The 23,873-nt window shown below is 49.4% G+C and overlaps 1 protein-coding gene across 3 annotated transcripts in view; it reads left to right on the top strand.

Moving 5' to 3' along the window:
• The first annotated feature begins 3,157 nt into the window (after positions 1–3,157).
• LOC137322123 (cullin-9) overlaps positions 3,158–23,873 on the top strand; it is a 344,721-nt gene continuing 324,005 nt past the window's right edge. For 2 of the 3 annotated variants that reach the window (XM_067985222.1, XM_067985223.1), the window contains exon 1: positions 3,159–3,310. The gene's annotated coding sequence lies outside the window, so the exon portion shown is untranslated. Of the gene's footprint in view, positions 3,311–23,873 lie in introns of all 3 variants that reach the window. The other variant, XR_010962966.1, reaches the window with a different exon arrangement.

The raw sequence follows: 23,873 nt of genomic DNA on the forward strand, positions 1-23,873 counted from the left end.
TAAAAGCCAACATTCCATTGGCTTTCTTGATCACCTGCTGCACCTGCATACTAACCTTTTGATTTTCTTGCACTAGGACCCCCAGGTCCCTTTGTACTGCAGTACTTTCCAGTTTCTCGCCATTGAGATAACCATCGGTCTCAGCCTTGAATATACTCAACGACTCAGCATCCACAGCCCTCTGGGATAGAGAATTCCAAAGATTCACAAACCTCTGAGTGAAGAAATTTCTCCTCATCTCAGTCCTAAATGGCCGACCCCTTATCCTGAGACTATGCCCCTGGTTCTAGACTCCCCAGCCAGTGGAAACCACCTCTCAGCATTTACCCTGTCAAGCCCTCTCAGAATTTTATACATTTCAATGAGATCTCCTCTCATTCTTCATTGGTCACTGTCTTCGACATCTCCACATGACAAGGTCTGGCCTGATTTAGCTCATTTTCCCTCCCTATTTTCAGCCTTGTTGGTGTCCTACATTCTGTGGACCTTTACTTTAACTTCTAAAAAAATAAATAATGCTCATTTACAGGATCCTTTTACAGAATCATTAAAAAAAATGAATATTCATATTTTGTTGGTGGAGCAGGCCCAGCATCTGCTTTGCTGATTGGGACCAATTTTGGCATCAGGCTTCTCATTTATGTATCGATGAACACCTAACTGATATGGTGGCGCTCGTCGTAACACAGGCACCAATAAGGCACAAGGCAGTTACCTCGCGAAATTGCTCCTTTTTGCCTCCGTTTTCCGCTTGCATCGAGGACCAATTTCTACCTCTAAGTCGCTCCAGTCTTTCCCCATATCTCAGACCCCTGACATTGGGGTTTATCTCGTGCCTCTTCCCTGCACTGCCTCCAGCACTCGAATGTTTCCCTTGTGTCTCACAACCAGAACTGGACACAGAACTCAAGGTGTGGTCTGACCAGGGACTGTACAGGTTGATCATGACCTCCTCTAACTTGTATTCCACCGTTTTGGCCATGTAGTTCAACATTCTGTTAGCGTTGTTGATAGGTGTCAGTCTTGAGTCAATGGTAGCACTCTTGCCTCTGAGTAAGAAGCATTCCAGAGACTTGAGCACAAAATCTCAGCTGACACTGCAGTACTGAGGGAATGCTGTATTGTTGGAGGTGGTGTCTTTTGGATGAGACCTTAAGCTGAGGCCCTGTTAGGTGGAGGTAAAAGATCCCATAGTACTATTCAAAGAAGAGCAGCAAAGTTCTCCTGTTGACTTAGCTGGCCTCCCATCTTCCACCCTCTATAAGCTTGAGCTTATCCAAATCTCTGCAACAAGTCCCATTCACCCATCATCCCTGGCTCCTGGTCTGGGAACGCCTTGATTTTAAAATTCTCATCATGTTTTCAAATCCCTTCAGAGTCCAAAAATCTTTTGATCTTAGTGTTGAATATACTCAATGACTGAGCATCCACAGCCCTCTGGGGTAGAGAATTCCAAAGATTCACAACCCTCTGAGTGAAGAAATTCCTCCTCATCTCAGTCCTAAATGTCTGACCCCTTATCCTGAGACTCCGTCCCCTAGTTCTGGACTCTCCAGTCAGGGGAAACAACCTCTCAGTATCTACCCTGTCAAGCCCTCTTAGACTCTTATATGTATCAATGAGATCATTTCTCATTCTTCTAAACTCCAGAGAGTATAGGCCCATTCCACTCAATCTCTCCTCAAAGGACAACCCTCTCATCCCAGGAATCAGTCTATTGAACCTTGGTTGCACTGCCTCTAAGGCAAGTATATCCTTCCTTAGGTAAGCAGACCAAAACTGTACAGTACTCCAGGTGAGGTCTCACTAAAGCTCTGTACAATTGCAGCAAGACTTCCTTACTCTTGTTCTCCAACCCCCTTGCAATAAAGGCCAACCTACCATTTGCCTTCCTAAATGCCTGCTGTACCTGTCTGTTAACTTTCTATGTTTCGCATACAAGGACACAAATCCCTCTGAACACAAACATTTAATGGTTTTTCACCATCTAAAAAATATTCTGTTTCTCTATTCTTCCTACCAAAGTGAATAACCTCACATTTTCCCACATTATCCTCCATCTGCCACCTTCTTGCCCACTAACTTAACCTGTCTATATCCCTTTGCAGACTCTTTGTGTCCTCCTCACAGCTTACTTTCCCACCTCGCTTTGTATTGTCAGCAAACTTGGATACATTACACTCGGTCCCTTCATCGAAGTCATTGATATAGATTGTAAATAGCTGAGGCCCAAGCACCGATCCTTGCAGCATTCCATTAGTTACAGCCTGCCAACCTGAAAATGACCTGTTTATTCCTACTCTCTGTTTTCTGTCCGTTAACTAATCCTCTATCCATGCTAATATATTACCCCCAACCCCATGAGCCCTTATCTTGTGTAACAACATTTACCTGAGGAAGGAGGAAGTCTCCGAAAGCTTGTGAATTTAAAATAAAATTGCTGGACTATAACTTGGTGTTGTAAAATTGTTTAACATTTTATATGGCACCTTATCGAATGCCTTTTGAAAATCCAAATATACTACATCCACTGGTTCCCCTTTATCTACCCTTGTAAGGAATCTTACAACACCAGGTTATAGTCTAACAGTTTTATTTGAAAATCACAAGCTTTCGGAGGCTTCCTCCGTTGGACTGTTGGACGAAAACCTGGTGTTGTAAGATTCCTTCCATTTGTCCACCCCAGTCCATCACCGGCATCTCCACATCATTTATCTACCCTGTTAGTTACACCCTCAAAAAACTCTAATAAATTTGTCAAACACGATTTCCCTTTCACAAAACCATGTTGACTTTGCCTAATCATATTATGATTTTCTAAGTGCACTTCCTTAATAATGGGTTCCAGCATTTTACCGACGACTGATGTCAGGACTTTAAGGAGGTGCAGCCAACCAACTGATACCTTGACTGAGGTCAGATAACTTAACAGACTGAGGATCCAAGATATAGAACATTGTATAGATATTATAGATATATTTTACCTACTTTGTATCCTGTATATACTCACAATGATGGTAGTGGTGATTGCGCCCTCTGGCTGCTGTTGCCGGCAGATTTCGAGCCGGTCGCGTGTTGCATGTCCTGGAAGGCGGCCCGTAGCGCGGGTACCGGAAGTGGCGGCGGCGTCCGTGTCTGCGCCACGGAAGCGGGTGGAAGTTACCTCACAGAGCGAGCTCGAGCGGGAGAGCGGGGCCGCGGGCGGCGGAGAGAGAGAGACCGACCGACCGACCGACCGGGGGAGAGAGACCGACCGACCGGGGGAGAGAGACCGGCCGACCGGGGAGAGAGACCGGGGAGAGAGAGAGAGGTGAGTCCGGGGGAGAGAGAGAGAGAGGTGAGTCCGGGGGAGAGAGACCGACCGACCGGGGGAGAGAGACCGACCGACCGGGGGAGAGAGACCGGCCGACCCGGGGGAGAGAGAGAGAGAGAGGTGAGTCCGGGGGAGAGAGACCGACCGACCGACCGGGGAGAGAGACCGACCGGGGAGAGAGACCGACCGACCGACCGGGGAGAGAGACCGACCGACCGACCGGGGGAGAGAGACCGACCGACCGACCGGGGAGAGAGACCGACCGGGGAGAGAGACCGACCGACCGACCGGGGGAGAGAGACCGACCGACCGACCGGGGGAGAGAGACCGACCGACCGACCGGGGGAGAGAGACCGACCGACCGACCGGGGAGAGAGACCGACCGACCGGGGGAGAGAGACCGACCGGGGAGAGAGAGGTGAGTCCGGGGCCCGGGGAGAGAGAGGTGAGTCCGGGGCCCGGGGAGAGAGAGGTGAGTCCGGGGCCCGGGGAGAGAGAGGTGAGTCCGGGGCCCGGGGAGAGAGAGGTGAGTCCGGGGCCCGGGGAGAGAGAGGTGAGTCCGGGGCCCGGGGAGAGAGAGGTGAGACCGGGGCCCGGGGAGAGAGAGGTGAGTCCGGGGCCCGGGGAGAGAGAGGTGAGTCCGGGGCCCGGGAGAGAGAGGTGAGTCCGGGGCCCGGGGAGAGAGAGGTGAGTCCGGGGCCCGGGGAGAGAGAGGTGAGTCCGGGGCCCGGGGAGAGAGAGGGAGGTGAGTCCGGGGCCCGGGGAGAGAGAGAGAGGTGAGTCCGGGGCCCGGGGAGAGAGAGAGAGGTGAGTCCGGGGCCCGGGGAGAGAGAGAGAGGTGAGTCCGGGGCCCGGGGAGAGAGAGAGAGACCGGGGGGGGGGGGGGGGGAAGAGAGAGAGAGACAGAGACAGAGACGCGCGGGGGGGGGGGGGAAGAGAGAGACGCGGGGGGGGGGGAAGAGAGAGAGACGCGGGGGAGAGGGAGAGACCGGGGGGAGAGGGAGAGACCGGGGGGGGGGAGGGAGAGACCGGGGGGGGGGGAAGAGGGAGAGACGGGGGGGGGGGGGAAGAGGGAGAGACGGGGGGGGGGGAAGAGGGAGAGACGGGGGGGGGGGGGAAGAGGGAGAGACGGGGGGGGGGGGGAAGAGGGAGAGACGGGGGGGGGGGGGGAGAGGGAGAGACGGGGGGGGGGGGGGAGAGGGAGAGACCGGGGGGTGGGGGGAAGAGGAGAGGGAGAGACCGGGGGAAGAGGGAGAGAGACCGGGGGGGGGGGAGTGAGGGAGAGACCGGGGGGGTTAGAGAGAGGGAGAGACCGGGGGGGGGGGGGGGGAGAGGGAGAGAGAGACCGGGGCCCGGGGAGAGACGGAGAGGTGAGTCCGGGGAGGGGCAGCGGGAGCGGGAGTCCGTGGAGGGGACACTCGGTTGTCCGATCTCCAGGTAACGCCGTACCGGCCGTGCCCGAGCGCAAACAACGGCCTGACTCTGGTTCCCCCGCCCCCTTTTTAAGGCGGACCGAGTGCCGGCACCCGCGGCCTTTGCTGCGGACGGACCGGTCCAGGATCCTCCCCGGCCGCCGGTGTCTGGCTGGGTGGCTGCGAGCGCCGGCGGGAGTCGGATCCCTCCGTGGGTATTCGGTACAAATCGGCACCCACGGGCGGCTGTGACAGGCCGAAGGGCCGCTGCCCCGTGACCGAATCGAAACTGGCTTTTGACCTTAAGATTTGGCTCGGATCCTCCGGAGGGCCCGAGGAGAATAGGGGGCTAAGGGTGAGGGATCCCCCTGGAGGGGGCTAAGGGTGAGGGATCCCCCTGGAGGGGGCTAAGGGTGAGGGATCCCCCTGGAGGGGGCTAAGGGTGAGGGATCCCCCTGGAGGGGGCTAAGGGTGAGGGATCCCCCTGGAGGGGGCTAAGGGTGAGGGATCCCCCTGGAGGGGGCTAAGGGTGAGGGATCCCCCTGGAGGGGGCTAAGGGTGAGGGATCCCCCTGGAGGGGGGGGCTAAGGGTGAGGGATCCCCCTGGAGGGGGGGGCTAAGGGTGAGGGATCCCCCTGGAGGGGGGGGCTAAGGGTGAGGGATCCCCCTGGAGGGGGGGGCTAAGGGTGAGGGATCCCCCTGGAGGGGGGGGCTAAGGGTGAGGGATCCCCCTGGAGGGGGGGGCTAAGGGTGAGGGATCCCCCTGGAGGGGGGGGGGGCTAAGGGTGAGGGATCCCCCTGGAGGGGGGGGGGGGCTAAGGGTGAGGGATCCCCCTGGAGGGGGGGGCTAAGGGTGAGGGATCCCCCTGGAGGGGGGGGGCTAAGGGTGAGGGATCCCCCTGGAGGGGGGGGGGCTAAGGGTGAGGGATCCCCCTGGAGGGGGGGGGGCTAAGGGTGAGGGATCCCCCTGGAGGGGGGGGGCTAAGGGTGAGGGATCCCCCTGGAGGGGGGGGGCTAAGGGTGAGGGATCCCCCTGGAGGGGGGGGCTAAGGGTGAGGGATCCCCCTGGAGGGGGGGGGGGCTAAGGGTGAATGATCCCCCTGGAGGGGGCTAAGGGTGAGGGATCCCCCTGGAGGGGGCTAAGGGTGAGGGATCCCCCTGGAGGGGGGGGCTAAGGGTGAGGGATCCCCCTGGAGGGGGGGCTAAGGGTGAATGATCCCCCTGGAGGGGGGGGCTGAGGGTGAGGGATCCCCCTGGGAGGGGGCTGAGGGTGAGGGAACTCTCTGGAAGGGGGGGGCTAAGGGTGAGGGATCCCCCTGGAGGGGGCTAAGGGTGAGGGATCCCCCTGGAAGGGGGGGAAGGGTGAGGGATCCCCCTGGAAGGGGGGGTGGGATAAAGGTGAGGGATCCCCCGGAGGGGGAATAGGGGTGAGGGATCCCCCGGAGGAGACGGGGGATAGGGGTGAGGGACCCCCCGGAGGGGAGGGGGGGATAAAGGTGAGGGATCCCCCCGGGAGGGGAGGGGGGGATAAGGGTGAGGGATCCCCCCGGGAGGGGAGGGGGGGATAAGGGTGAGGGATCCCCCAGGGAAGGGAGGGGGGGGATAAGGGTGAGGGATCCCCCCGGGAGGGGAGGGGGGGGATAAGGGTGAGGGATCCCCCCGGGAGGGGAGGGGGGGGGGATAAGGGTGAGGGATCCCCCCGGGAGGGGAGGGGGGGTATAAGGGTGAGGGATCCCCCCGGGAGGGGAGGGGGGAATAAGGGTGAGGGATCCCCCTGGAGGGGAGGGGGGGATTCGGGTGAGGGATCCCCCTGGAGGGGAGGGGGGATCCCCCTGGAGGGGAGGGGAGGGGGGGGATTAGGGTGAGGGATCCACCTGGAGGGGAGGATAAGGGTGAGTGATCCCCCCTGGAGGGCAGGGGGGGGATAAGGGTGAGGGATCCCCCCTGGAGGGCAGGGGGGGGATAAGGGTGAGGGATCCCCCCTGGAGGGCAGGGGGGGATAAGGGTGAGGGATCCCCCTGGAGGGGAGGGGGGGGATAATGGTGAGGGATCGGACATAACTGGGAGGGCAGGAGAGAGGAACCAGTCACCCTACTCCTGGGGAGGGAGATGGAGGGACCCTTTGACTTTGGGGGGGGGGGGGGTTGAGGAGGATGAGAAAATCCTGAGTTGGGGAGACAGGTCCATCGAGGGAAGCAGTGTGTGTGTTGGGGGGGGTGGGGTGGTGAGTGTGATACCCTGCTGTAATGAAACATTTGATTTACATAATGATGACTTAGATAAGTGGATAAATGAGCAGATGTTGAGTAGGATTGATACCCATTAAAGGGGAGGTGTGGGTTCAGCAGGAGTGACATTATTGAGGTTGACATTTTAGTAACACCGTGTTGTAAGTATCACCAGTTACAGTTTGCAGCTCAACAGTGGCTTGCACTAAACCTTTACTGTGGGTACATGTGATTCATAAATCCTAAGCATGTGGCTTAGAGGGTGAATGCTTTCTCGTGTTGCTGAGCTGGACGGACCAGAGGATCCCAGTTGTAGTTTTCCATGGTCTTTAGTTAACTGGTCTTAGCTGAAGCAGCAGTTTGGGGGGAAATTATCAGTCATGGATCATCCTTCTGATTACTACCCAGTAACTCTTGCTAAAAAGTGTATATGAATGTTGATTGGACAGAAACGGGCTCATCTGTGATGCCTTCCCTTCCCTTCTCCCTGTCCCTACAATCAAACAACCTCCTTATACTCTCGACTTGCCCATGTGGACCCTCTGCTCTGGTGAGGTGTTGCAGGGAGGTTGGTGTCTGGAGCTACACCCCATCATTCAGTGCATGGGGGAAGGGAGGAAAAGAGATTAATCTGAATTACCTGAATCTGGTTATAAGTTTGTTTGACATGTAACAGTTTTGGATTTATTGAGTCTGTCAGTCTTATAACCTGGCGGAACCGGGGATGTTTAAAAAGCTGCCAGTCTACAGAAACTTCTCTCAGCAACTCACCTCTAATTGACCTCAGGATGTTCCTGGTTAGATCACTTCCCCACAGTGAGTACCTGAGCTGTGGCCTTGAGTGGATGGGCCAAGATAAAGGTCTTCAGTTTAGTGGCTACTCTGACCGAGCTCCAGATCCCTGATTATCGAGAAGCAATGACCCAGGAGAGCAATTAGTGAATGTAAAGAAAATCAGTCAGAGTGGGAGGTTGGACTGTGGAGTAATAATGAGCAGGAGCTGGACAGATGTGGCACATGTCAATGCAACCTTAGTGTGGAAGCAGTGAGACATCCCAACTGAAGTGATGCATCATGCGACTCATACAAGCACAGGAAATGTTTCCATTATGTAGTTAGCTGAACACATTTTTGATCTCTTGCATGTGTATAAAGTATATTTCCACCCCCCCACCCCCAATATTTTTCTTCTAAAAGTGCTAACTCTTGCTGGAATACAGTTCCACAGGTATCAATTATTCTTTAGTATACACCTCCCCCCAAAATGACCATTTTCAATGGGTGGCCCAACAAGACCTTGCATTTATACCGGGCCTTTCATGTAGACAAACGCCCAAAGGCGCTTCACAGAGGTGTAAGAAAAAATGAATGTTGAGTCGAAGAAGCAGATGTAAGGAGGAGTGACGAAAAGCATGGTCGAAGAGGTAGGTTTTTAATGAGGGCATTGAAGGAGGAGAGGGAGGGAATTCCAGAGCATGGAGTTGATGGCAGTGATGGTGAGTGTCAGCTATTTCGGCTGCTGGGTATGGCAGTCAAGCCCGGCACTCTGGCGTGTATGCTTTCCAGCAGGAGTCACTGGATAGTAATCAGGAGCAGAAACTTTGTTCCTCTACTAGAAGTAAATTTAGGAACGCATCTGTGGTGTCGTGATTTTTTTTCGACCTTAATGTCAAGCTCTGGAATAGTCGGGGTGTAGAACTAGGGTTCGACGGAACTGAATGCTAAAGCCCATTACGTGCTCTCCAGAGATTATTTTGGTACAGGTTGAGATTCTAATTTGACTTGGTTTTCAAATGTTAACTTGAATATGTGTGCCAGGATTCCCCTGATAGCTCTGTGGTTAAAGCATCAGCTTGTAGTACTGACTGATATAAAACAGGAGACTCTTGGTTAAATCCTTTTTCTGAGAGTTAGCTGATATTTGTTAATGAAGTAGAGTTGTAACAATTGTGTCAGCACCTTTAGGCTAGGACAGGGAAGTAAATCAGCCATAACGCTACTCTTCGATTGCTCTCCCGTTACCCACTCTAGGAAGTGCACAAGTGTGCCTGACGGAGAGAGGTTTGGATTCAGCTGTGATTCCCCAGCTCCCCAAACGGCTGTAAGCATGTTATTTGACCAATATCTGAGCTCCATATATAACAGCCGTTCGGGCGCGTGGCTGGAGCGTATAAATCGAACCCCAACAAAGAGTCAACACCTTCAGGGGGTGGGGGAGAGAACAGAGATTTAGTGTATTCAGTGGTGGTGGGATTTGTGTTGTTTATTAACTTTTGATGACCTCTTTGACTTTTTACTTGTGTTTTGTTGATTTTCCCTGCATTGTTGGTGCTATTTGTGAGGTAACAAGTAAATTGGTCATTACTGATGACTGGTCAAAATTGTGAGAGTCTCGCTGGGCTGTATTCTCAGAAATGAGGAAAGGGAGATCAAGAACGTGGAGAGCTGATGGCAACATCAAAGCATTGAATAGAAGAATTAATTTGCTTTTTTGAGCGGCGGAGGGGAGAATTTACAGTACACGTGGAACTGACACACGAGCACAATGAATCCAGCTGTAGTTGGGGGTAACTAATGAGTGGGCTGAATGTAGTCAGGGAAGGTAGTTCACATTTGTAGTGAAAGCTGTTTTCGTGGCTAAATCTATTTATGTTTTACATTCAAACTGATTAGAAGCAGCAGTGTCAGGCAATGGATTATTAATAATAGTCACGATTGATGGGAAAATGGCATGGGCAGAATAAAGATGCAAATTCAGCAAAGTGTCAACTATATGCAAGGCCACAGGCTTATGGTGATTGAAAAGATCAAATTCTGATTTTATTGAGAGAGATTCTGGGACTTTACAAGTGTCTTGATGATTGGATTCTGAGATTCCATCCATCTATAATTAGATTTATGATTGAATCATAGAAAGGTTACAGCACGGAAGGAGGCCATTCGGCCCAAGTCCATGCCGGCTCGATACAAGAGCAATCCAGCTAGTCCCACTCCCCCGCCCTATCCCCGTAGCCCTGCAAATTTTTTACTTTCAAGTACTTATCCAGTTCCCTTTGAAGGCCATGATTGAATCTGCCTCCACCGCCCCCTCGGGCAGTGCATTCCAGATCCTAACCACTCGCTGTGTAAAAAAAATTTTCCTCATGTCCTCTGGTTCTTTATCCTTTCGCCAATGGAAACAGTTTCTCTCTATCCCTGTCCAGACCCTTCGTTATTTTGAATACCTCTATCAAATCTCCTCTCAACCGTCTCTGTTCCAAGGAGAACCCCAGCTTCTCCAGTCCATCCACGTAACTAAAGTTCCTCATTCTTGGAATTGTTCCACTAAATCTGTTCTGCACCCTCTCTAAGACCTTCACGTCTTTCCTGAAGTGCGGTACCCCGAACTGGACACAATACTCCAGTTGTAGTGGCACCAGTGTTTTATAAAGGTTCATCACGACTTCCTTACTTTTGTACTCTATCCTTCTATTTATAAAGCCTAAGATCCCGTATGCTTTTTTAAACGCTTTCACAACCTGCCGTGCCACCTTCAACGATTTGTGCAGATATACCCCCAGATCTCACTGTTCCTGTACCCCTTTTAGAATTCTGCCCACAAATTTATATTGGCTCTTCTCGTTCTTCCTACTGAAATGAATCACTTCGCATTTTTTGTGTTAAATTTCATCTGCCACATGTCTGCCCATTCCACCAGCCTGTCTATATCCTCTTGAAGTCTATCACTATCCTCCTCACTGTTTACTACCCTTCCAAGTTTTGTGTCATCTGCAGATTTTGAAATTATGCCCTGTACACCCAAGTCCAAGTCATTAATATTTTTTTTATTCGTTCATGGGATGTGGGCGTCGCTGGCGAGGCCAGCATTTATTACCCATCCCTAATTGCCCTTGAGAAGGTGGTGGTGAGCCGTCATCTTGAACCGCTGCAGGCCGTGTGGTGAATGTTCTCCAACAGTGCTGTTAGGAAGGGCGTTCCAGGATTTTGACGATGAAGGAATGGCAATATATTTCCAAGTTGGGATGGTGTGTGACTTGGAGGGGAACGTGCAGGTGGTGGTGTTCCCATGTGCCTGCTGCCCTTGTCCTTCTAGGTGGTAGAGGTCGCGGGTTTGGGAGGTGCTGTCGAAGAAGCCTTGGCGAGTTGCTGCATTGCATCTTGTGGATGGTACACACTGCAGCCACAGTGCGCCGGTGGTGAAGGGAGTGAATGTTTAGGGTGGTGGATGGTGTGCCAATCAAGTGGGCTGCTTTGTCCTGGATGGTGTCGAGCTCATGAGTGTTGTTGGAGCTACACTCATCCAGGCAAGTGGAGAGTATTCCATCACACTCCTGACTTGTGCCTTGTAGATGGTGGAACAGCTTTGGGGAGTCAGGAGGTGAGTCACTCGCTGCAGAATACCCAGCCTCTGACCTGCTCTTGTAGCCACAGTATTTATATGGCTGGTCCAATTAAGTTTCTGGTCAATGGTGACTCCCCAGGATGTTGATGGTGGGGGATTCGGCGATGGTAATACCGTTGAATGTCATGGGGAGGTGGTTAGACTCTCTCTTGTTGGAGATGGTCATTGCCTGGCACTTGTCTGGCGCGAATGTTACTTGCCACTCATGAGCTCAAGCCTGGATGTTGTCCAGGTCTTGCGGCGTGCGGGCATGGACTGTTTTGTTATTTGAGGGGTTACGAATGGAACTGAACACTGCAATCATCAGCGAACATCCCCATTTCTGACCTTATGATGGAGGGAAGGTCATCGATGAAGTAGCTGAAGATGTTTGGGCCTCGGACACTGCCCTGAGGAACTCCTGCAGCAATGTTCTGGGGCTAAGATGATTGGCCTCCAACAACCACTACCATCTTCCTTTGTGCTAGGTATGACTCCAGCCACTGGAGTGTTTTCCCCCTGATTCCCATTGACTTCAGTTTTACGAAGGCTCCTTGGTGCCACACTCGGTCAAATGCTGCCTTGATGTCAAGGGCAGTCACTCTCACCTCACCTCTGGAATTCAGCTGTTTTGTCCATGTTTGGACCAAGGATGTAATGAGGTCTGGAGCTGAGTGATCCTGGCGGAACACAAACTGAGAATTGGTGAGTAAGTACTGCTTGATAGCACTGTCAACGACACCTTCCATCGCTTTGCTGATGATTGAGAGTAGACTGATGGGCAGTAATTGGCCGGATTGGATTTGTCCTGCTTTTTGTGGACAGGACATACCTGGGCAATTTTCCACATTGTCGGGTAGATGCCAGTGTTGTAGCTGTACTGGAACAGTTTGGCTAGAGGCGCGGCTAGTTCTGGAGCACAAGTCTTCAGCACTACAGCTGGGGTATTGTCGGGGCCCATAGCCTTTGCTGTATCCAGTGCACTCAGCCATTTCTTGATTTCACGTGGAGTGAATCGAATTGGCTGAAGACTGGCTTCTGTGATGGTGGGGATATCTGGAGGAAGCTAAGATGGATCATCCACTCGACACTTCTGGCTGAAGATGGTTGCAAACGCTTCAGCCTTGTCTTTTGCACTCACGTGCTGGTCTCCGCCATCATTGAGGATGGGGATGTTTACAGAGCCTCCTCCTCCCGTTAGTTGTTTAATTGTCCACCACCATTCACGACTGGATGTGGCAGGACTGCGGAGCTTTGATCTGATCCGTTGGTTGTGGAATCGCTTAGCTCTGTCTATAGCATGTTGCTTCCACTGTTTAGCATGCATGTAGTCCTGAGTTGTAGCTTCACCAGATTGGCACCACTTTTTTCGGAACGCCTGGTGCTGCTCCTGGCATGCTCTTCTACACTCCTCGTTGAACCAGGGTTGATCCCCTGGCTTGTTGGTATTGGTAGAGTGAGGAATATGCTGGCCCATGAGGTTACAGATTGTGCTGGAATACAATTCTGCTTCTGCTGATGGCCCACAGCGCCTTATGGATGCCCAGTTTTGAGCTGCTAGATCTGTTCTGAATCTATCCCATTTAGCATGGTGATAGTGCCACACAACACGTTGGATGGTGCCCTCAGTTCGAAGACGGGACTTGATCTCCACGAGGACTGTGCAGTGGTCACTCCTACCAATACTGTCACAGACAGATGCATCTGCGACAGGTAGATTGGTGAGGATGAGATCAAGTAAGTTTTTCCCTCGTGTTGGTTCACTCACCACCTGCCGCAGGCCCAGTCTGGCAGTTATATCCTTCAGGACTCGGCTAATTCGGTCAGTAGTGGTGCTACCGAGCCACTCTTGGTGATGGACATTGAAGTCCCCCACCCAGAGTACATTCTGTGCCCTTGCTACCCTCAGTGCTTCCTCCAAGTGGTGCTCAACATGGAGGAGATCTGATTCATCAGCTGAGGGAGGAGAGTAGGTGGTAATCATCAGGAGGTTTCCTTGCCCATGTTTGACCTGATGCCATGAGATTTCATGGGGTCCGGAGTCAATGTTGAGGACTTCCAGGGCCACTCCCTCCTGACTGTGTATCACTGTACAGCCACCTCTGGTGGGTCTGTCGTGCCGGTGGGACAGGACATACCCAAGGATGGTGATGGAAGAGTCTGGGATGTTGGCTGAAAGGTATGATTCTGTGAGTGTGGCTATGTCAGGCTGTTGCTTGACTAGTCTGTGGGACAGCTCTCCCAATTTTGGCACAAGTCCCCAGATGTTAGTGAGGAGGACTTTGCAGGGTCGACTAGGTTTGGTTTGTCTTTGTCGTGTCTGGTGCCTGGTGGTCTGTCTGGTTTTATTCAAAGAACTTTTATAGTTATATTAGGAAAAAGGGTGGTCAGGAGCAGTGTTGGCCCCTTAAAAATTGAAAGTGGGGATATTGTCATTGACAATGGGGAAATGGCGGACATGTTGAATAATTACTTTGCGTCAGTATTTACAGTAGAAAAAGAGGATAGCATGCCGGAAATCCCAAGAAAACTCATATTGATTCAGGGACAGTAATGAAGAAAATAATAGCACTAAAGAGTGACAAATCCCCAGGACCAGATGGTTTCCATCCCAGGGTTTTGAAGGAAGTCGGTGAGCAGATTGCAAATGCCCTAACTATAATCTTCCAAAGTTCTCTAGATTCAGGAACTGTCCCTCTAGATTGGAAAATTGCACTTTTTAAGAAAGGAGAGAGCGGGAAACCGGGGAATTATAGACCAGTTAGCCTAACATCTGTTATGGGGAATAGGGTGACTGAACACCTCGAGAATTTTCAGTTAATCAGGGAGAACCAGCATGGATTTGTGAAAGGTAGGTTGTGCCTGACAAACCTGATTGAATTTTTTGAAGAGGTGACTAATGTAGCGGACAGGGGAATGTCAATGGATGTTATTTATATGGACTTCCAGAAGGCATTTGATAAGGTCCCACATAAGAGACTGTTAGCTAATATAGAAGCCCATGGAATCGAGGGAAAAGTACGGATTTGGTTATGAAATTGGCTGAGCGAAAGGCGACAGAGTAGGGATAATGGGCAAGTATTCACATTGGCAGGATGTGACTAGTGGAGTCCCACAGGGATCTGTCTTGGGGCCTCAATTATTCACAATATTTATTAACGACTTAGATGAAGGCATAGAAAGTCTCATATCTAAGTTTGCCGATGACACAAAGATTGGTGGCATTGTAAGCAGTGTAGATGAAAACATAAAATTACAAAGCGATATTGATAGATTAGGTGAATGGGCAAAATTGTGGGAAATGGAATTCAATGTAGACAAATGTGAGGTCATCCACTTTGGATCAAAAAAGAATAGAACAGAGTACTTTGTAAATGGTAAAAAGTTAAAAACAGTGGATGTCCAAAGGGACTTAGGGGTTCAGGTACATAGATCATTGAAGTGTCATGAACAGGTGCAGAAAATAATCAAGGCGGCTAATGGAATGCTGGCCTTTATATCTAGAGGACTAGAGTACAAGGGGGCAGAAGTTATGCTGCAGCTATACAAAACCCTGGTTAGACCGCACCTGGAGCACTGTGAGCAGTTCTGGGCACCGTACCTATGGAAGGACATATTGGCCTTGGAGGGAGTGCAGCGTAGGTTTACTAGAATGATACCCGGACTTCAAGGATTAAGTTACGAGGAGAGATTACACAAATTGGGGTTGTATTCTCTAGAGTTTCGAAGGTTAAGGGGTGATCTGATTGAAGTTTATAAGATATTGAGGGGAACGGATAGGGTGGATAGAGAGAAACTATTTCCGCTGGTTGGGGATTCTAGGAGTAGGGGGCACAGTCTAAAAATTATAGCCAGACCTTTCAGGAGTGAGATTAGAAAACATTTCTACACATAAAGGGTTGTAGAAGTTTGGATCTCTCTTACGCAATCGGCAATTGATACTAGCTCAATTGCTAAATTTAAATGTGAGATAGATAGCTTTTTGGCAACCAAAGGTATTAAGGGATATGGGCCAATGGCGGTTTTATGGAGTTAGATCACAGATCAGCCACGATCTTATCAAATGGTGGAGCAGGCACGAGGGGCTGAATGGCCTACTCCTGTTCCTATGTTCCCATTATTATGACTTTTTGTAGCGAGCTTTTACAACTTGTGGCTTCCTAGGCCATTTCAGAGGGCAATTAAGAATCAACCACATTGCTGTGGGTCTGGAGTCACATATCGGCCAGACCGGGTAAGGACGGCAGGTTTCCTTCTCTAAAGGACATTAGTGAACCAGATGGGTTTTTACGGCAATACTAGTTTTTTTTTAATTCCAGATTTTTAAAACTGTCATTAATTGAATTTAAATTCCCCAGCTGCCGCGGCGGGATTTGAACTCAGGATTACTGGTCCAGTAACATAACCACTACCGTATATATCAAGAAAAGCAGTGGTCGCAACACCGACCCCTGGGAACACCACTGTACACCTCCCTCCAGTCCGAAAAACAACCGTTCACCACTACTGTTTCCTGTCACTTAGCCAATTCTGTATCCATGTTGCTATTGCCCTCTTTATTCCATGGGTCGCAATCTTGATGACAAGCCTACCAGCAGTACTTTATCAAACATCTTTTGAAAGTCCATATACACCATATCAATGGCATTGCCCTCATCTACCCTCTCTATGCCTTCATCTACCATCAAAAAATTCTTATCAGGTTAGTTAAACATGATTTGCCTTTAACACATCCGTGCTGGCTTTCCCTAATCAATCCACAATCGTCCAAATGACTGTTAATTCTGTCCCGGATTATCGTTTCTAAAAGTTTCCCCACCACCAAGGTTAAACTGACTGGCCTATAGTTGCTAGGTTTATCCTTACACCCTTTTTTTGAACAAGGGTGTAACATTTGCAATTCTCCGGTCCTCTGGCACCACCCCCGTATCTAAGGATGTTTGGAAGATTATGGTCAGTACTTCCGCAATTTCCACTCTTACTTCCCTCAGCAACCTAGGATGCATCCCGTTCGGACCGGGTGACTTATCTATTGAGTCAAATTCCGCTATTTACGGGATTCCGGGATTTCACTGTTTTGTAATATAAAGTGCTTTGAGATGACTTCCCTTTCCTCTCAAGTCCTTGAACGCCTCCCAAATCTGTGCCCATCTTTCTTGCAATTCCATGTTCGCACCCCTCCGATCAGACTTCCACCCCTGCCACTGTACTGAAACGGCCCTTCTCAAAGTCACAAATGACATCCTATGTTACTGTGACCGTGGTAAACTATCCCTCCTCCACTCTCGACCTGTTTGCAGCCTTTGACACAGTTGACCACACCAACCTCCTCCAACGCCTCCTTTGTTGTCCAGCTGGGTGGGACTGCACTTGCCTGGTTCCATTCTTATCTATCCAGTCGTGATGGATAATCACCTGCAATGGTTTCCCTTCCCCCTCCAGCACCGTTACCTCTGGAGTCCCCCAAGGATCTATCCTTGGCCCTCTCCTATTTCTCATCTACATGCTGCCCCGAAAACACGACATCATAATCCACATGTACACTGACGACATCCAGCTCGACCTCACCAGCACCTGCCTCGAACCCTCCACTGCCTATGATTTGTTACACTCCTTGTCCGACCTCCATTACTGGATGAGCAGAAATTTCCTCAGATTAAATATTGGGAAGACCGAAGCCTGCCGCAAACTCCGTTCCCTAGCCACTGACTCCATTCCTCTCTCTGGCCACTGACTCAGGCAGAACCAGACTGATCGCAACCTTGGCATCCTTTTTGACCCTAAGCTGAGCTTCCGACCCCATATTCTTTCCATCATCAAGACTTTCACCTCCCTAACATCGCCCGTCTCTGGCCCTGCTCCAGCCCATCTGCTGCTGAAACCCTCATCCATGCCTTTGTTACCTCGAGACCCGACTATTCCATTACACTCCTAGCCGGCCTCCCACCCTCCATAAACTTGATCTCATCTAAAACTCTGCTGCCTGTATCCTAACTTGCAACAAGTCTTGTTCACCCATCACCCCTATGTTTGCTGACCGACATTGTTTCCTGGTCTGGCAACACTTTGATTTTAAAATTCTCATCCTTGTGTTCAAATCCCTCCATGGACTTGCTTCTCCCCAACTCTGTAACCTCCTTCAGCCCGACAACCCTCCGAGATCTCTGCACTCCTCCAATACTGGCCTCTTGCGCATCCCCAATTTCCTCCACTCCACCATTGGCGGTTGCCTAGGCTCTAGGAATTCTGGAATTCCCTCCCTAAATCTCTCGACCTCTCCCCTCCTTTAAGTCGCTGCTTAAAACCTACCTTTTTGACCAAGCTTTTGGTCACCTGTCCTATCTCTATAGGTGACCTATCTCTATATGGCACCGTGTCAAATTTTGTCTCATAACGCTCCTATGAACTACATTTGGACGTTTCATTATGTTAAAGGTGCTATATAAATGGAAGTTGTTGTTTTGAAGGGCGTAATAGAAGTGCAAGTGGTGTTCTAAAGATTGCATTCTGTGATTACACAAATTCGTGTAATGACTTATGTGCGTTTTTTATACTAGCATTTAGCAAGCATAGTTTAACAAAACAAAAACTAATGGTTCAGTCTGGTAGAAAAGTGTATAGTGTAGATCATAAGAACATAAGAAATAGGAGCAGGAGTAGGCCAATCGGCCCCTCGAGCCTGCTCCGCCATTCGATAAGATCATGGCTGATCTGATCCTAACCTCAAATCTAAATTCATGTCCAATTTCCTGCCCGCTCCCCGTAACCCCTAATTCCCTTTACTTCTAGGAAACTGTCTATTTCTGTTTTAAATTTATTTGATGATGTAGCTTCCTGGGGCAGCAAATTCCACAGACCTCCTACCCTCTGAGTGAAGAAGTTTCTCCTCATCTCAGTTTTGAAAGAGCAGCCCCTTATTCTAAGATTATGCCCCCTCGTTCTAGTTTCACCCATCCTTGGGAACATCCTTACCGCATCCACCCGATCACGCCCCTTCACAATCTTATATGTTTCAATAAGATCGCCTCTCATTCTTCTGAACTCCAATGAGTAGAGTCCCAATCTATTCAACCTCTCCTCATATGTCTGCCCCCTCATCCCCGGGATTAACCGAGTGAACCTTCTTTGTACTGCCTCGAGAGCAAGTATGTCTTTTTTTAAGTATGGAGACCAAAACTGTATGCAGTATTCCAGGTGCGGTCTCACCAATACCTTATATAACTGCAGCATTAACTCCCTGTTTTATATTCTATCCCCCGAGCAATAAAAGCCAACATTCCGTTGGCCTTCTTGATCACCTGCTGCACCTGCATACTAACTTTTGATTTTCTGCTCTCTGATTTTTCCTGCCAAAGTGCATAACCTCACATTTTCCAATATTGTATTGCATCTGCCAAATCTCCGCCCACTCACCCAGCTTGTCTATATCCCCTTGTAGGTTTTTTATGTCCTCCTCACTCTCTACTTTCCCTCCCACCTTTGTATCATCTGCAAACTTTGATACGTTACACTCGGTCCCCTCCTCCAAATCGTTCATATAGATTGTAAAGAGTTGGGGACCCAGCACCGACCCCTGCGGAACACCACTGGCTACTGGTTGCCAGTCCGAGAATGAACCATTTCTCCCAACTCTCTGCTTCCTGTTAGATAACCAATCCTCCACCCATGCCAGAATATTACCCCCAATCCAGTGATTCTTTATCTTGAGCAGTAATCTTTTATGTGGCACCTTGTCGAATGCCTTCTGGAAGTCTAAATATACTATGTCCACTGGTTCCCCTTTATCCACCCTGTACATTATGTCCTCAAAGAACTCAAGCAAATTTGTCAGACATGACTTCCCCTTCGTAAAGCCATGCTGACTTTGTCCTATTAAATTATGTTTATCCAAATGTTCCGCTACTGTCTCCTTAATAATAGACTCCAAAATTTTACCCACCACAGATGTTAGGCTAACTGGTCTATAATTTCCAGCCTTCTGCCTACTACCCTTTTTAAATAAGGGTGTTACATTAGCAGTTTTCCAATCTGCCGGGACCTTTGCCGAGTCCAGAGAATTTTGGAAAATTATTACCAAAGCATCCACAATCCCTACTGCCACTTCCCTCAAGACCCTCGGATGTAAGCCATCAGGTCCAGGGGATTTATCCGCCTTGAGTCCCGTTAATTTACTGAGTACCAATTCCTTAGTGATTTTAATCGTATTAAGCTCCTCCCCCCCCCCCCCCAGTGCTCCCTGTTTGTCCAGTGTTGAAATATTCTTAGTGTCCTCTACCGTAAAGACTGAAACAAAATATTTGTTCAGCATTTTTGCCATCTCCATGTTTCCCACCATTAATTTCCCGGTCTCATCCTCTAAGGGACCTACGTTTGCCGTAGCCACCCTTTTTCTTTTTATATAACTATAGAAACTCTTGCTATCTGTTTTTATATTTTTTACTAATTTATTTTCATAATCTATCTTCCCTTTCTTAATCAATCCTTTAGTTACTTTTTGCTGTCTTTTGAAGACTTTCCAATCTTCTATCCTCCCACTAAGTTTGGCTACCTTATATGTCCTTGTTTTTAGTCGGATACTATCCTTAATTTCTTTACTTAGCCACGGATGGCTGTCATTTCTTTTACACCCTTTTTTCCTCAGTGGAATATATTTTTTTTGAAAGTTGTAAAATAACTCCTTAAATGAACACCAATGCTCATGTACCGTCTTACCCTTTAATCTATTTTCCCAGTCCACTTTAATCAATTCCGCTCTCATACCATCATAGTCTCCTTTATTCAAGCTCAGTACGCTTGTTTGAGAACCAACCTTCTCACCCTCTAATTGGATATTGAATGTAACCATGTTATGGTCACTCATTCCAAGGGGATCCTTAACTAGGACATTATTAATTAATCCTGGCTCATTACACAGGACCAGATCCAAGGTTGCTTGCCCCCTTGTTGGTTCAGTTACATACTGCTCAAGAAATCCATCCCTAATACACTCAATAAACTCTTCCTCAAGGCTGCCCTGCCCAATTTGATTTGTCCAGTTAATATGATAGTTAAAATCATGAATGACCAAGATTAATTGCTTTTGTGCTGCATTAGCTGATCTCGGCTATACTGTAGGGAGAAAATCATACAATTGATTTTGGTATGTCTCAACTAGTTTGGGTGGGGGGTGGGGGCGGTGGGGAGGTTGGGGAAGAGGTAAGGAGGTGCAAGATCACTAGGATAGATACCCTGACAAGAATCTTTATCAAGGACACCAGACAAACCCATAACCCTTCACCTTATGTCCTCAACAAGGAATTGGCTGTGGTTTACCCCACAGTTTATGCCTAGGAGTTAATGATGCTTAAATTTGTTTCACTGAACTGTCTTGCAGAAACCAGTTTTGATTGTATTAGTGTTTACACAACTGACCTCCCATCAGGATCCACATAAGCTACTGAGTGAATTAATGAGGATTGCAAATGTTACACCCCTGTTCAAAAAGGGGGAGGGGGGGCAATTACAGGCCAGTCAGCCTGACATTGGTGGTGGGGAAACTTTGAGACAATAATCCCGGACAAAATTAACTGGCACTTGGAAAAGTATGGGTTAATAAATGAAAGTCAGCATGGATTTGTTAAACAAAAACGTGTTTGACTAACAGTTCTTTGAAGTAATGGACAGTTGATGTGTACCTCTGGAGTCCCCTCCTATTTCTCATCTACATGCTGCCCCTCAGCGACATCATCCAAAAACACTTCAGATTCCACATGTACGCTGACAACACCCAGCTCTACCTCACAACCATCTCCCTGGACCCTTCCACTGTCTCTCGTTTGTCACACTGCTTGTCTGACATCCAGCACTGGATGAGCAAAAATTTCCTTCAACTAGATATTGGGAAGATTGAAGACATTGTCTTTGGTCCCTGCCGCAAACTCCGTTCCCTAGCCACCGACTCCAAACCTCTCCTTGGCCACTGTCTGAGGCTGAAACAGACCGTTCGCAACCTTGGCGTCGCATTTGACCCCATATCCGCTCCATCACCAAGACCGCCTACTTCCACTTCCGTAATATTGCCCATCTCCATCCCTCCTCAGCTCATTTGCTCATCCATGCTTTTGTTACCTCCAGACTGGACTATTCCAATGCTGTCCTGGCTGGCCTCCCATCATCCACCCTTCATAAACTTGAGCTCATCCAAAATTGTGCTGTCCGTATCCTAATTCTCACCAAGTCCCCATCACCCCCGTGCTCGCTGACCGACATTGGCTCCCAGTCCGGGCACACCTTGATTTTAAAATTCTCATCCTTGTTTTCAAATCCCTCCATGGCCTCGCATCTCCCTATCTTTGTAGCCTCCGAGATCTCTGCGCTCCTCCAATTCTTGCCGCTTGCACACCCCCGATTTTAATCGCAACACTATTGCCGGCCCTAAGCTCTGGAATTTCCTCCCTAAACCCCTCTGTCCCTCTCTCCTCCTTTAAGACGCTCCTTAAAACTTACCTCTTCGACCAAGCTTTTGCTCACCTATCCTGATACTACCTTATGTGGCTCGGTGTCAAATTTTGTTTGATAATGCTCCTGTGAAGCGCCTTGGGACGTTTTACTATGTTAAGGGTTTTATATAAATGCAAGTTGTTTAGTATATAGACTTTTAAAAGGCATTTGATAAAGTACTGCAATAGACTTATTAGCAAAATTAATGCCCATGCGATTAAAGGGACAGTGGCAATGTGGATACAGTTAAACACTGGCATCTACCCGACAATGTGGAAAATTGCCCAGTTGTGTCCTGTCCACAAAAAGCAGGACAAATCCAATCCGGCCATTTACCGCCCCATCAGTCTACTCTCAATCATCATCAAAGTGATGGAAAGTGTCGTCGACAGTGCTATCAAGCAGCACTTAGTCACCAATAATCTGCTCACCGATGCTCAGTTTGGGTTCCACAAGGACCACTCGGCTCCAGACCTCATTACAGCCTTGGTCCAAACATGGACAAAAGAGCTGAATTCCAGAGGTGAGGTGAGAGTGACTGCCCTTGACATCAAGGCAGCATTTGACCGAGTGTGGCACCAAGGAGCCCTAGTAAAATTGAAGTCAATGGGAATCGGGGAAAACTCTCCAGTGGCAGGAGTCATACCTAGCACAAAGGAAGATGGTAGTGGTTGTTGGAGGCCAATCATCTCAGCCCCAGGACATTGCTGTAGGAGTTCCTCAGGGCAGTGTCCGAGGCCCAACCATCTTCAGCTGCTTCATCAATGACCTTCCCTCCATCATAAGGTCAGAAATGGGGATGTTCGCTGATGATTGCACAGTGTTCAGTTCCATTCGCAACCCCTAAAATAACGAAGCAGTCCGAGCCCGCATGCAGCAAGAACTGGACAACATCCAGGCTTGGGCTCATAAGTGGCAAGTAACATTCGTGCCAGACAAGTGCCAGGCAATGACCATCTCCAACAAGACAGTCTAACCACCTCCCCTTGACATTCAACGGCATTACCATCGCCGAATCCCCCACCATCAACATCCTGGGGTTCACCATTGACCAGAAACTTAACTGGACTAGCCATATAAATAATGTGGCTGCAAGAGCAGGTCTGAGGCTGGGTATTCTGTGGCGAGTGACTCACCTCCTGACTCCCCAAAGCCTTTCCACCATCTACAAGGCACAAGTCAGGAGTGTGATGGAATACTCTCCACTTGCCTGGATGATTTCAGCTTCAACAACACTCAAGAAGTTCGACACCATCCAGGACAAAGCAGCCCGCTTGATTGGCACTCCCTTCACCGCCGGCGCACAGTGGCTGCAGTGTGTACCATCGACAGGGTGCACTGCAGCAACTCGCCAAGACTTCTTCGACAGCACCTCCCAAACCCGCGACCTCTACCACCTAGAAGGACAAGAGCAGCAGGTACATGGGAATAACACCACCTGCACATTCCCCTCCAAGTCACACCATCCCGACTTGGAAATATATCGCCGTTCCTTCATCGTCGCTGGGTCAAAATCCTGGAACTCCCTAACAGCACTGTGGGAGAACCATCACCATACAGACTGCAGCGGTTCAAGAAGGTGGCTCACCACCACCTTCTCGAGGGCAATTAGGGATGGGCAATAACTGCTGGCCTCGCCAGCGACGCCCACATCCCATGAACAAATAAAAAAATTGGTTACGGGTCAGAAAGCAGAGTGGTGAACGGTTGTTTTTCAGACTGGAGGGAAGTATACAGAGGTGTTCCCCAGGGGTCAGTTTTAGGACCACTGCGCTTTTTCATATATATTAATGACCTGGACATGGGTATAGAGGGTATAATTTCAAAGTTTGCAGATGACACGAAACATGGAAATGTAGTAAACAATGTGGAGGATAGTAACAGACTTCAGGAGGACACACAGACTGGTGAAATGGGCAGACAGATGGCAGATGAAATTTAATGCCGAGAAGTGTGCGGTGATGCATTTTGGTAGGAAGAATGAGGAGAGGCAATATAAACTAAATGGTACAATTTTAAAGGGGGTGCAGGAACACAAACCTTTGAAGTTGGCAGGACAA

This window comes from Heptranchias perlo, chromosome 5 (assembly GCF_035084215.1).
Source record: "Heptranchias perlo isolate sHepPer1 chromosome 5, sHepPer1.hap1, whole genome shotgun sequence".
Classification (NCBI taxonomy): Eukaryota; Metazoa; Chordata; class Chondrichthyes; order Hexanchiformes; family Hexanchidae; genus Heptranchias; species Heptranchias perlo.